Source organism: Macrobrachium rosenbergii, chromosome 41, assembly GCF_040412425.1.
Source record: "Macrobrachium rosenbergii isolate ZJJX-2024 chromosome 41, ASM4041242v1, whole genome shotgun sequence".
Classification (NCBI taxonomy): domain Eukaryota; kingdom Metazoa; phylum Arthropoda; class Malacostraca; order Decapoda; family Palaemonidae; genus Macrobrachium; species Macrobrachium rosenbergii.
In genome coordinates this window covers 29,647,041-29,662,239 of record NC_089781.1, presented here as the reverse complement: position 1 = coordinate 29,662,239, position 15,199 = coordinate 29,647,041, and positions in this window count along the sequence as shown.

Sequence of the window (15,199 nt, the reverse complement as noted above, 5' to 3'; positions counted from 1 at the left end):
GGGAATCGGAGGCGGAATTACGGTGGCCGTTCACGTCATACACCTAAAAATGATTTAAATAGCCGCCTGGTCTGATTATTTAGTTTTCCCTGATAAATGGATCCCCATATTCATATTAATTGCGACAGCATACGGACTGAGTAAACGAATTGATTGTTATTTTGTCATTGTATTTGACTTATTGTATTGCCTCTAGTGGTATTCGATAGTATTATAGTCTTGGATGTCTGTGGGTCCATACACAGACAATAGCGACAAATACACCCAATTAACACGCATTGCAAACACATACAATACAATACATACAGACACGGCGTTTGTTCAGTTGCTGATATTGAATGTGTGTGGATCTGAATCGTCTACCGCTGTAATAACGTAAATGGAATGGTAGCCTCACCTGATGTCACAGACAAAGATGCATTGCTGTGAATGAATAACATACGCGTATTAACAGTTGCAATTGACTTAAAAGCAGATATTAACCAATGTAATGCTGTTTTAAATGGATCAATCAGGTTGCCTTGATGTCTGCTAAATGATGGATTTAGAAGTGGAATAAGGTTCCGTGTGAAAATAAGAATTTGACCTCTGGCAGATTTTTACCTGTAAATGCTGTTTTTTTGTCTCATCTTGGCAAAATTATAGAAATGGTTTGACAGCCAATAAGGTTCAAATTACGAAAATAAGACTTTGAGAGGGTCATTCATTGAGTACCTGTGGATATAATTTTTCTCATCTTGGTTTAAAAAGCTGTGGATGAAAGAGACACAAAGTACAACTAGTTTAGGAGGGTGAAAACCCAAGAAAGTGATGTGTATGAAAGGAGACACAAAGTACAAAGTTTGTTTTCATATGTAAAATATGTTTGTGTATGTGGTTTTTTCAATTTAAATAAAAACAAGAGGTTATTTTAAGATATTTCCCACTTTTTTGTTTATCGTTTTTGCATTCATTTATTTTATGGTGGAAAACAATTCAGGTAATGTTTACCATTTATTTCTTTTATTTTCGTCTAGTTTTTGAAAATTATACGCAGTTAACTATAATAGCTTTTCTCTCTAAAACATCACGTTATCAAGCCTGACTGAATCGGAAACATCCCATTTTTAGGAAAATAGAGGACTTTGCTGGAAATCCCTGACCTTCAAGACATTCTGGGATAAATAGATACTACTGATTGTGATGAACGAACATTGTTTATTTATCTTTCGTGTGGTCAGTATGGGGATTGACCCAGAGCAATCGTGGAAGATAAAAATGCAAGGACGTCATCTTTGCACTTTTTTCCTTTACTCCATTTCTATTTCTTTATTCCTTCATCTTGACTAGTCCTGCAACACCTTGCCCAGTCACTCGACATCCAGCTGTGAAATTATACTCTGTTCTTCGGAGCTCACGGTAAATATCCGCTGTCGATATCACTGAAGGTAGTCGTGATTGGTGGATGACCGTACTCAGCCCCCGCCATTGGTTACAGAGATATCGACGGGAGATATTTACTGTCCGCTCCAAAAATTCAGGCTGTAATTTTGTTCTATCTCGCTGCAAGCTGTCATAAAGCTTAACAGGTTTGTTTAAGTATATTTAGGTACATTTTTCTTTTGTTTCATCTCTGCTCAGTTTCTATCTGCTTTCATCTGTCAGTCTTCGGATTCTTAAAGAATGTATTCCTTCTCAGAGAATAGTCCTCTTCCACAACCAGCTGGTCCGCTCATTGGGCGAATGAGGAACGTTTGGTAATGGGAAAATGAAAAGAATAAAATTCTTGTAAGGAGTGACTGAATCTGGCAGCAATAAAAGCGCAGGTTTGGGTGAACACCCCTTTTAATTTTCTTTTTGGCAAATTTCTTTATAAAAAAAAAGGCAAAAGTGAACAAAATGGCCAAGTTTCTTTTCTCTTTACTCCGCAGCTATCAAAGACTACGTGAGTGCAGGTGAGAGGAAAGGCAAATTACTACTACTGCTACTACAGGTAGACTGACGGACCGGACTGTGTGTGTGTGAGGAAGGAATGGCATTTGGTCGAAATGATTTACTAAACTCTTAAATACAATGAATAAATAACCTGGACTAAAAAATAAAACAAAACAAAAAAAGACACCAATACTATTATAAAGTGACATTGTATTATAAATCTGATAAATAAAACACATCAATAAATAAATAAGAATGACGATACGTAATTTTCGGAAAGTGTATTGTTGATTCCTTGGGAAAAAATATAGCCGAGTCAGCGGAACACCCCGAGAGAAAAGAATTGGAGAAGGAGGAGATAGAGAGAAAGAGAGAGAGAGGTAGAGAGACTGAAGACGGCGCTGAAACAGCGGAAATGATGATGATGATGATAATGATGCTAGAAGGAAGGAAAAAGGAAGCTTAAGGATTCATTGGCTCGTTTCGCGCAGACTTAAATACCATAATCACAACAACGTTTCCACGAGACCCTTCTTCTTGTTTTAATCTGGAAACGCTGATGAAAATGCCAAGAAACCGAGAGACAAAAGGAGAGGAACCGCCGTGTTTGAGTGATATTAAAGGAATGGGAGCATTACACAAAAGGACTCACAGCTCCTCTCCCCACCACCACCACCAACCCCCCATTGCAAAAATGACATGCGTCCTCTTTCTCTGTATATGTGTGTGTGTGTGCGTTTGTATGTGTGTATGTAAGTATGTTTATCATGCAAAAATGACATGCGTCCTCTTTCTCTGTATATGCGTATGTATGTGTGTATGTAAGTATGTATGTTTATCAAGTATGTCTCATGTGCTAGCTGTCTGTCTTTCTGCCTGTATGTTATGTACGTTTGTTTATTTGTTTGTTTTTTTACCTGTATGTGTGTGTGTGTGTGTGTGTGTGTGTGTGTGTGTGTGACTTCAATGACTCATTTTTTTTACTCATTTTTTTACTTAATATTCGGTGTTTGTGTGTGAGTGATAAGTGTTCATGTGTGCGCGGATGGGTGTTCAAGTGTTTTCTATCGCAAACACCAACACTGCCGCATGCATACACAGTCAAGGCTCTCTCACTCACTGAATAGATGTTAGTGTGTTATATATATATATATATATATATATATATATATATATATATATATATATATATATATATATATATAGTATATATATATATATATACATATATATATACATATATATATACATATATATATATATATATATATATATATATATACATATATATATAATATATATATATATATATATATATATATATATATATAAATATATATATATAAACACCCACCTCTTTACCCCCTCCCGTGATGTGTTCAGTTCCAGCGTATAGTGAAGACATTCAGTGTAGATGGATTTCTTCAAGATGACAACAGAGTGCACGGGTCTCCGGGTTCCGAGGAAAACAAGAGTCAAAATGTGGTAAGTTGAAAGCTTCTGAAATAAGGAAGAAAAAGAATAAAACCCTACTTTGGACGTTTTGTTTTGTTTCTCTCTCTCTCTCTCTCTCTCCGTATTCCTTCTGAAGTAGACTTTAAGAATCACCTACTTTGAAAGATTTCTCTCTCTCTCTCTCTCTCTCTCTCTCTCTCTCTCTCTCTCTCTCTCTCCGTATTCCTTCTGAGGTAGTCTTTAAGAATCACCTACTTTGAACGTTCTCTCTCTCTCTCTCTCTCTCTCTCTCTCTCTCTCTCTCTCTCTCTCTCTCTCTCTCTCTCTCTCTCTCTCTCTCTCCGTCTTCCTTCTGAAGTAGTCTTGAAGACTTTCGTTCGCAAGAGTCGCTTTGGTGTTTAGACTTTCATTTCCTCCTTTCGTTTTTTAAGACAGAGAGAGAGAGAGAGAGAGAGAGAGAGAGAGAGAGAGAGAGAGAGAGAGAGAGAGACCAAAATGGTCTGTCTATCCTTTTGCTTTTTTTTTCCTATACTTGCGAAATTCGCTTTTACCTCTGCTTGCATGTTGAAATCTCCTTTTGATGAGAGGCTGCATTGAAGTTTTAGTCTACCTTTCCTGTAATTTTGGCAAATTCTGTGTCTGGTTTATTCCATTAAATCTTAATAAAAAAAAATCATGTCTGTAATTATTATTCCATACTTCATTTAATTTCGGTGTTAATGCCATGTGAGAATCGATAACATTCCTTCACATGTCCTTTCATAAAGATCCATTGCACAGAGTGTACAGGAACTTTCCGTTCAGATTTTCAATGCACCACTTATTTTCTTTTTTTTATGCTCTGTGTTTTTAGACTGATTTATTATTATAAACTGTATTGCAGCGAAAATTCCTTTTTTTAGAGGTTTAATCTAAGAAAGGAAATAAAACGTCAGAAAAGAAAATGGATAACTTGTATGTAAAATCGGATCAGTAGTTTGTCTTCAGGTAATTTTCAGCGTTTATAGTAAAAGGTTTCAAAAGATTTTTCAGTATCAGAAATCGTTTGTTTATTATTTATCACAATGAGATCTCATTCAAAATGCGTTTCTAATTCTGAAAACTCTCTTGCAACCTTTTACTATAATCGTTGAATATTATCTTACGACAAACTACTGATCCGATTTTTATAAAGTTTATTCATTTTTTATTTTCTGAATTTTATTTCCTTTAAATGAAAAAATGTACATATTTTTATTTTCCAAAGCCAAAACTTTTGGTGGTTAATCGATAATTATATCAAAGCTCAAAAATGCTTTAATGTTCAAATATAAGTAATTATTGAAAGAAAAGACATAGACATTGTTGATGAAGACAGTTGTAATAAAACACAAAGGATATCTAAATCTATATATATATATATATATATATATATATATATATATATATATATATATATATATATATATATATATATATATATATATATATATATATATATATGTGCTTAACAGGAGTATTGACTGTACCTTTTACCAAGGTGTTACTATAATAACTCTCCCATTTATTCAGTTATTACTGTGGTGAATCCCATTTATCCATGTATTAGTTTGGTAACTGTCCCTTTTATCCAGGCATTACTTTACTGACTTTCCCATTTATTCAAGGATTTCTGTGCTGATTGCCCCTTCAATACGAGTGTTACTGTGGTGACTGTCCCATTTGTCCAGTTATTACTGTATTAACTTTCCCTTTTATCAAGACATTACTGTAATGACTGTCCCATTTATCCGGTTATTACTGAGGTAACTGTCCCATTCACCCAGGTATTACTGTGGTAACTGTCCCTTTTATCCAGGCATTACTGTGCTGGCTGTCCCTTCTATCCAGACATTATTGTGGTGTCTGTTCCTTTTATCCAGGTATTACTGAGGTGACTGTCCCATTTGTCGAAATATTACTTTACTGCCTATCCCTTTTATATAGGTACACATTTGTAGTGTGATGCAGTACAAAATGTTTTTCCATGTCCATACCTATTTAAAATATCGTACCATGTTTCATTTGTACCCTCAATTATTTCCCTCTTTGCTTTGATGCAGTAATAACGCATTATATTCTTACTTTTATCATATTATAAGCAAACAAACTGAAATGTTAAGTACATAGCCACCTCTCTCCTTGTGCAGTCACTGAAGTGGCTAAATATGCATTAGTAATTACTTAGTGATATATGCAAGCCTATGGTATGGAATTTTGCCCATTTTTTCCGTACCTTAATCATATCATACCGTACTTTGGTAACATTATCGTACCGTAATTCTGTACCATACATATAGACTAAATATCAACCGTACCGTACCGTATTCCGTACCGTACCGTATTCCGTACCGTACCGTACCGTACTGTAATGCCAGCCTTGTATAGGTATTACTGTGATGGCTGTCCCTTTTATCCGGGTATTACTGTGGTGACTGTCACTTTTATTCAGACATTACTGCGGTGACAAGTCCCCCTGGTATTATTGGTGGTGACTGTCCCATTTGTGCAGGCATTACTGTCTTGTCTGTCCCTTTTATGCAGGTATTACTGTGCTGACTGTCCCTTTTATCCAGGTATTACTGTTTGTGACTGTCCCATTTATCCAGATTTTACTGTGGCAGCTGTCTCATGTATCCAGGTATTACTGTACTGACTGTCCCTTTTATCCAGGTGGCATTACTGTTTTGACTGTCCCATTTATCTAGATATCACTGTACTGTCTGCCCTCTTTAGCCAAGGATTAGAGTGCTGACTGTCCTTTATCCAGGTATTACTGTGGTAACTGTCCATTTTATCCAGTTATTACTGTGGTGAATGTCTAAACCTTGATACAGAATTATTAATCACAGGAAAGAAAAGCAAACCTTGATGCACAATTATTAATCACAGGAAAGAAAAGCATTTTCAAGAATATATTTCTATGGTATCAAGTACATGAAATGATGCATGATAAACCCATAGTGTTTATTTACCACAAATTACAAAGGGAAGGGGGAAAGGGGGATGGGGAAGGGGAAGGGGAAGGAATTAGGTTTGAGACATGCCCTATTATCTAAGTTGGGCCAAATGATGACCACACGCCAGATTTTGTCTTGATTGGTCAAGCGGTTCGGATTTCTATAGTGAACAAACATATGGACAAACATACAAAATCACATGTACAAACATTCACTTATATATATATATATATATATATATACATATCCTCTACATACATATATATATATATATGTATATATATACACACACACTACACACACATATATATATATATATATATATATATCAAAAGCTTATAGATCACAAATATTTATGAATGACAATACACAGTAGGTGTTTAATTAACAAGTGTGGTGGAAAAACTTTCTGAAAACTTTCCAAAAACCCTTGACAGGATGTTTAGCTGTTATCTGACGCATTTCCTAATTAATTAAAACTGTTGAGTCAGGTATTCTCAAGACATGGGAACTTGCCACATGACTTCGTTGATCGTTGCCAAATTAATGTGCAGGTTCTGGTGTAAACGTGTGCATGTGCATTTCTTTTGGGCTGAGTCCCTGGGTGTGAAGGGATTAGTTATGGAAAAAGTTATCATTTGAAGACCAACACTGTACATTATTCAAAGACCTATTGATTAAGACTGTGAGCATTGCTGTTTGGAGGTAGGAACCATATTTAATGTCCCAAAAACTGTAGATTTTTTTTTTACATATATTGTTGCCTGTGTCAAGCATTTATTGTATTGTGTGTACTTTATTTTTATGCATTTTGTTAATAAGTGATTTATATGACTTCTTCAGATGTTTCACTGAGAAAGAGGTTGAAGATGTACTCATTAGAAATGTACTGGACTTTGACTTATTTTGACCCATTGTGAGTTACAGTATAAATACAATGATTAGTTAAATATGATAGACTATAATATGATTGACATTTTGGGGATCTTTAGTATTCCATTTTATTTCATCTCTTATTTCTCGCAATCTAGTTAAGTTAGATTTTGTCAAATAAATTATTTTGGGTAAAGATTGTTTCGCTGTAGACCTGAGAGAGAGAGAGGGAGAGAGAGAGAGAGAGAGAATGCAGGGTGAGTAGGTACAGATGTGCACTACCAGTAGCCTTTTTGATGCGGTCACTACCAAGCTACCAATAGATAGGACTTTTCGACTTTGTAGTAACAGGTAAGCAATTAAATTTCCTCTCAACTATGTAACACATATATGTAAAGGCCATTTCTGAGCCTATACTTGATTTAAGTCTCTGTTTTATGAACAGAGGTTTGATTTCGCTTATCCCGAGACATTGTGTGATAGCAGTAACGAGCCGGCATCTAAGTTATATCTTTCCTTAACTAAAATCTAAGGACTACTGGAATGAGATGCTAAGTACAAAACTAAAACCCTTTATTGACAAAATCAATGAAAAATAACTTCTTAAAAATTGAAGAATGAATCCAATGTTTCAACACTACAGAAAATCTTCTAGGAAATAATGCTCCAAAATCATAAACACTCAGATACCTAAGGGAATACAGAAAATAACTCATCTGTCAAATCATGTTGGTCAATCCAATAAAAAAACAGGTCATCTCAAATGTCATACCCATATCCCTTGTGGAGGAGAGAGGAAAAAGGAATAGGAATGGAGTGGAACAAATACCTGTGAAAAGAAGAACCGTCACATTAAAAATCATAAAATGTAAAAATTGCAAATCATCTTCCACTGTCTGGAGGATACCGTGTGTTCACAGTTCTGAAAACAAAGTCTAAAAAACGTATGTGATTGCCCATATACAAGTCTGGGACAGTCTCCATGTGAAAAATCACTCACATCTTGGGACGCCACATGAATCGGATCTACCAAGTCAGATTAGAACAACAGTTCCTCATATATTCATTATGCCGCAACGCACGAACGAGGCAATACTTTTGCGCAGGCATCATTCGAGGTCAAAGTTCGGCAAGACGCGCCCTCTGTATTTCAAGGCGTCACTATCGACATGCATCCTTCAAAACCCGGATTTTGTAACTGGTTCCAGCTTTGCTTTTTTTGCTGTGTATACCTTTTTCCCTTTTATGTAGAACGTTCTTTGCTGAAAACATTTTCCAGCTCGTGTCCGGTCATAAGGTGGTTTCTTCGACCCTTGTGGTATGCGAATGTTTCGGCAGTTTCCTATCAGCTGTACAGGAAAATGGACCACTGCAGATAGCTGACCCAACTTTTCAAAAGTCACCTTCATGAGCCTTTACATATATACATATATATGTAAATATTTATATATATATATATATATATATATATACATATATATATATATATATATATATATATACATATATATATATATACATATATATATATATATATATATATATATGTATATATAATTAAACATTAGAAAAATGCCTAAAATGTTTATGATTGAAATTCCATAATATCTTTACATCTCCCTTCATCTCTCTTTCCACCCCGAAGTACAACTGTTCCCTCTTGCAACATGATAGTGAGAAAATACACCTTCCCCCTCAGTACCACTTTCAGCTGCTGGTAATTAACGTTTCAGCCCTTAAACTGGCTAACACTTTCTGGAAGATTTCAGTTTTTGAGAGGCTTTGAAAGAAAACAGCCTGTGAAGGGTGATGGAGATCTTTATTGGAATGATTCTGGTGTGGTTCCTCAGACAGAGAGGACTGATTTATCGGTTAATAACTTATCGGTTCTTCCATGAATTAATTATTAACTTTTAAAAACATTTTCCATAAATTCATCGGTGAGAGATCTGTAATAATACTCAGGAAGCTCAAATGGTTTTGAAAATATACGAAGAACTCAATAAGTTACAAGTAAAAAAAAAGCATCTAGGAGCTAACTACCTAATTTACCAACTATGAATACCAGTTTTTGGCAAATCCAAAGCGTTAAAAGTGAGGGAATATAATTACATTCTGAACTGAAAGACAAAACTTACTCTTCAATAATTTACTTGACCACTGGAAACCTGAAAAGCTCAATGCGTTATGCGGCACCAATTTTGTTCAGATGCTCGTAATGCATCAGTCCTCGTATTTTTGCATTACAACCCCATTTAATTCTTGAATGCCGTTAGTAGCGCTGGTTACAGCAATTGGCTCTGGTTGGATAAAAAAAAAAAAAAATTCGAAGTCCTCTCTCTCTCTCTCTCTCTCTCTCTCTCTCTCTCTCTCTCTGGCTAATACAATATTACTGATTTGAATGTAGCAGTTGTTCACTCTCCTCTCCCAGTTAAGGAAGTCTGTATTCTACAATCATTAAAGCGTTAATGATTAAGGATGGGCTATGTGAGGTTAAACTTCAGTAAGACCAGACTTTATAGATTATCCGTCCACATTCCATGCACCGGATACATAATTCCGCGTTCATTAGAAGACTGATTGGATGTTTGAAATAAATTTTGGACTGCACCAAATGCATTATAACGATGACCGTTATATTCCACGGCATTTCAAATTACCTTATACCTTCATCCTGGGGCTCAAACTTTTTGCATTTATACATTTGACTAGTATAGTTACGAACGTTCAGCTTTTGCTCATTTAAGACACTGTGTTTCTTCTTATTTAAGATTTGCATGAAAATCTTTTGCTTTCTTTTACTTGACTGCTAACGAATTCGTGCAACAACCGGTCACGAATCCTCTGCAATTATTCTCATTACGGCCAGGTGCATAAAAAGTTTGATAAATAAAAGAAAAACATCATAATTTCTTATCAGAAAAGTTAATGTAACTGCTCGATGTCTTGATAAAATTAAAATATTATATTTACTCAAGCGTTGCCTGTAATTTCTATAATATCATTATTCCCAAGGTTATTATTTTTATATCTTATTTTTATCTTCTTTTTAGATAAGAATAAAAATTGCTACCAGTTAATAGAGAAGCCATAATTTTGCTCGAATTTAAAGTTACAAAAAAGCAAAAAAAAAAAAAAATAATTAAATACACTATATATGGAAAGAGTTTAATGCAAATTCATTTAATGAATTTGGAAATTTTTAAAAATAAATACAAGACAGTTGAATTAAAAGAAAATAACGGAGTTGAAAGAGACAATGCAACGAAAGTGAAGGGTTCAAAAAGCATTGGAACTCAAATGTAAATGATGAGGAACAAAAAGACAAAAAAATAAACAAACAGTAAAAGATAATTCTAAATAAATAGAGAAACAAAAAATATAGAGAACAAAGAGATTAAAAAAATCAAAGGGCGAGGAAATGAGATTTGGAAAAGGTAAACGAAAAAACTAGAAAATATCAGGGTACCAGACGCAGGTGAAACTATTTACGAAGAGAAAAAAATAGAACAAATACAGCATTCAAATAAAACGTTGAAATTACGAAATCCAAAAAAAAGTAAAGCAGGATTAAAAAGAGAGAAAAGAAGGGAAACCAAAAATCTATGAGGTGGAAGAAGAATTAAGTGAAAAAGAAATAAAATGAAGATGAATGATAAAGAGGGGAGTAATGCATACCATTTATACTCCATTTTAAAAATTGCAAAAATGTCACAAGATTAAATTTCTTTAAATATATAAAAAAATTCACAAACATTGAAATAGTAGACAATATTTGAGCTGGTAACCCAATACGTTTATGCACGTTGTTTAAAGTCAAAATCTACTTAACACTTTCCAGTATTAGTATATATTTCTCTCTCTCTCTCTCTCTCTCTCTCTCTCTCTCTCTCTCTCTCTCTCTCTCTCTCTCTCTCTTTTCCGTTTTCTGAAGAAAGTTAAAGGCTGGTATGCATTTGCGCTTGGTAACTAGAAAAAGCTTTCATTGTCAACAAGGGACCAGTTTGACTCAAGAATTCTGTTGCTTGAGAGAGCTAACGTTTCGCTTCAGTTTAAGCTTTAATACGTTTTCAGCGTCTCCTTCGTCTTTCCTTTTTCGGTTGTTATCTGTTACATTTTGGGGTTGTTGGGGTGCGCCTTTCCACGGTCATATCTTCGCGGGCTTCTGAACTGTGTAAGGTGTTATCTTTGGTATGTATTAATGCATGTTTCCTTCAGTACTTTTTTATCTCTTCCTTTCAACCCAATGGTAAATTATCAATATCATCCTGAAGAAGCTATAAAATATCGTACAGCTGCTATCATTACAATTAAAGGTGGTCGTATTTTCTATCCATTTCGTCACTATAGTTATCTGAAGCTTCCCAAGTACCTTTCAAAATGTGACTTTCTTCTTCAACTCCTTCTTTGCATATTTATCTCATAAGCATGTCATCACAGTCTCCTCTATCCAAACCTCTCTAAACCATGTCATTATTATTATTTGGGAACCAACCACTTTACCGCATAACGTGCCGCACAGCAATGCTGATTCGCCTTCATATACCAGTGGCATCCCATTATGTAATCTTTCCGAAACCAAAACATTTCACCTGTATATTTCATGGGAAACTCTGTTTTATAAAGTACATACATACGTTCTTACATTCACGCACAGAGATACACACACACACACACACACACACACACACACACACACACATATATATATATATATATATATATATATATATATATATATATATATATATATATATATATATATATATATATATATATGTTTGTGTGTATGTGTATGTATGTATGTATGTATGTATGTATGTACATACGGTACGTAATTCCTCGAATTACGTACAGTATTCTTAGATGTACCCATCTAAGAATACTGTAAAGGTCTCGCTGATAATGAATTAACGCTGCATTGCATATGTCGCCTAGAATAGCATTCTAAGCTTTTACGAGTCAAAGAACGGGAGAATGAAAAGCTATCTTCGATCGGATATGATTTGTATTTGCTTTCCCTTCGCCGACGGCAACGGAAATGCTTCCTGTTCTGTCGGGTCGTCGACAAAACTGTCAAGTCAGCCGAACACTTCCTGGCATTCCTTTTAATGTCGAGTATCTTCATCAACCCCGGCATCGAACACCTTTTCCAAGGAGTGCTGTAGTACCTATTCTCTCCTATCTATCCCAGTGGAAATTATTGATAAATGAATGCGGTGCAAGTTTTGGCTCAGTTCAATTTGTAATTTATTTTTGATAAGCTGCCTTCATTAAAACAATTAAAAAGTCCGCCGAAGTTTCCTCGACTCAATAGAATTTCCTGTATAGCGCATAATGCTGTATGAGCAGCGGCCCATGAAACTCTCAGCCACGGCGCGGTGGTGGCCTGTCCTATAGCGTTGCCAGACGCACGATCATGGCTAACTTTAACCTTAAATAAAATAAAAACTACTGAGGCTAGAGGGCTGCAATTTGGCATGTTTGATGAATGGCGGGTCGATGATTAGCATACCAATTTGCAGCCTTCTAGCCTCAGTACTTTTTAAGATCTGAGGGCGGACGGACTGACAAAGCCATCTCATAGTTTTCTTTTACTGAAAACTAAGAAGGAAAATGCTAATGTATTTTCATTATATTCGGTCTTTTGTTTGTTTTTATTTATATATTATTCAACCGATGAACGATAATTTATAAAACAAGGACTATTTTATGTTGCGTTCGTACACTTTTATAACTCACTGCATCAATACCTCGTGTCATCTTTTCCGTTTACTCAATACGCATTTTCCTGAGAAGCTTCAACCATAAGTTTTCATCCTCAAGGAATTATTATTTTTATATTTCAGTTTCTTCCCCATAACAAAACTGTTATCACGCTCTCCCATTTTTCTTATCACATATAGCACTTTTTCTTGACGCCTCTTTCCGTGATATAATTTCAGTCGTATGCAAAAAAAAAGAAAAAATCCGGTACTAATAACAGGCAGTAGGGAAAAGGTAGCGTGATTCCGTCAGTCATTTCGTGCTATTATTTTTTGTTTTTCTTTTCGTAGAAGTATAACAGCGGAAAGTTTGCTTCATTTCAACTTGTTTGTATAAATCATCACGACATTTATTTACAGAAATAACAAATGAAATGTGGAAACCGTAAGTTTCCCAGAGAAGACAAGGGAAAGACTGGCAAGTATACCAGGTGAGGGCATACAAGCCAAGAGGCCTTTTGTCAGAAAACGACATCAAAATTCGATAAGATTGTTCAGTGGCTTCGAAGGCACGCATCATAGTTCATTAACCGTCCTTTGATTCACAGGGTCATTGACTGCCACCAAAACTGAAAGGTTCTGACGAGTTCTCCTTCTCGTTCCAGCCTTGTGGGATATCACCTGAAATTGAAAGCTTTTCACGATCTGTGATTTAATTGTTAACAAAGGCAACTGCTCCTCAGGAGCTTCTCTCCCGTGGTCTTTTGCTGTTATGATTGCATAAGCTTTCAGTTGCCGTTGAGAAAAATTTGTCGGTCAACGACACTAGAAAACAAGTAAAAAAATGCGCCGAAGTCGAGTTTTCTGTACAGCGTATAATGCTGTATGAAACTTCCAGCCACTGCCCATGTAACTCTCACCCGCGATCCATGAAACTTTCAGCCACTGTCAGGTGGTGGCCTGTGTTGTTGGCACCTATGGCCGTGCCAGACGCATGTTCATGGCTAACTTTAACACTAAATAAAGTAAAAACTATTGAGGCTAGAGAGCTAGAATTTGGTATGTTTCATGATTTGACGGTGGATCATCAACATATCAGTTTGCAGCCCTCTAGCCTCAGTAGTTTTTAAGATATGAAGGCGGGCAGAAAAAATACGGACGGACAGGCAAATGGCCATCTCAATAGTTTTCTTTTACAGAAAAATAAAAATCTTTTTCGTCAAGAAGCCCTCAGGCTCTCATTACGATATCTGAGGCTGGTGCTATTTTCATCATCTAGGTTTTCCTCTCCTTTCCAGTTACCTGTTACCCTTTTAATTAGAAGTGGTTATCTAAAGTTGTAGACTTTTTTAAATGATAGAAAATTAAGAAAAATAAACATTCAAATGCGTATGAGTATAATTGATTATTTAATGATTCAACTAATTACCCAAATAATTAAAAAATTAGATACTCAAAAATGAACTATGACAGCTGAGTTCAAAATTCATTCACCCCGCTAACTAGGTTTATCGTTTTTAACTTTTTGCAGTTAATAACCTTCTTCCTAAAAGATCAATATGGACCGTAAAAGTTCACTCGCTAGAGCACGGACAAAATTTCTAAGAAAAAAAAATTATGACTAACGTTTCTTCCTAAAATGAGAGCAGACCACATTTCAACCTCCATTGCTGATTGTCCTAGGGCTATTTTCTCCATTATTTGGTAACATTTCACAGAGAGAGAAGGAGATAGAACATGCAAAGACAATATATATAAAAAAACATAGGCAATATACGAGTAAATACAAAGAAAAACGATTTCAAAACATATTCTTCCGTGAATTCTCGTATCAGTGTCGTATTACCTAAAGAAAATAAAGAAAAATACAATGCTCACGAGACATGCGAATCAAATTAAGGTGAAAATAACCAATGGCAATATTGCTGAGAAAAAAAAAATGAAAGGATACAGTTCCGTTAAAAGAAGTGTGGAGAAATGGATGATTGGGGAACAAAAATTATATTTATATACATTTCGAGATAGCGAAATGCGAAATTTTCCAGCTCTGTTTCTCAAAATATCACAACTTAATTTTATTTAAATATAAAAAAGTGTAATTTAAAAACTTTGATACGCTGCTCCCATATCGCATCATCTTGATGCACATTTCATAAGGGCTGCCAGATCTATTGGAAGTTCAGCAATAAAGTGCGATCGAAAACAGACAATTAATTTGGTCAGGAAAGCGTCACTGATAGTGTTATACAAACGTCCTCAAAACGGGGTTATTTC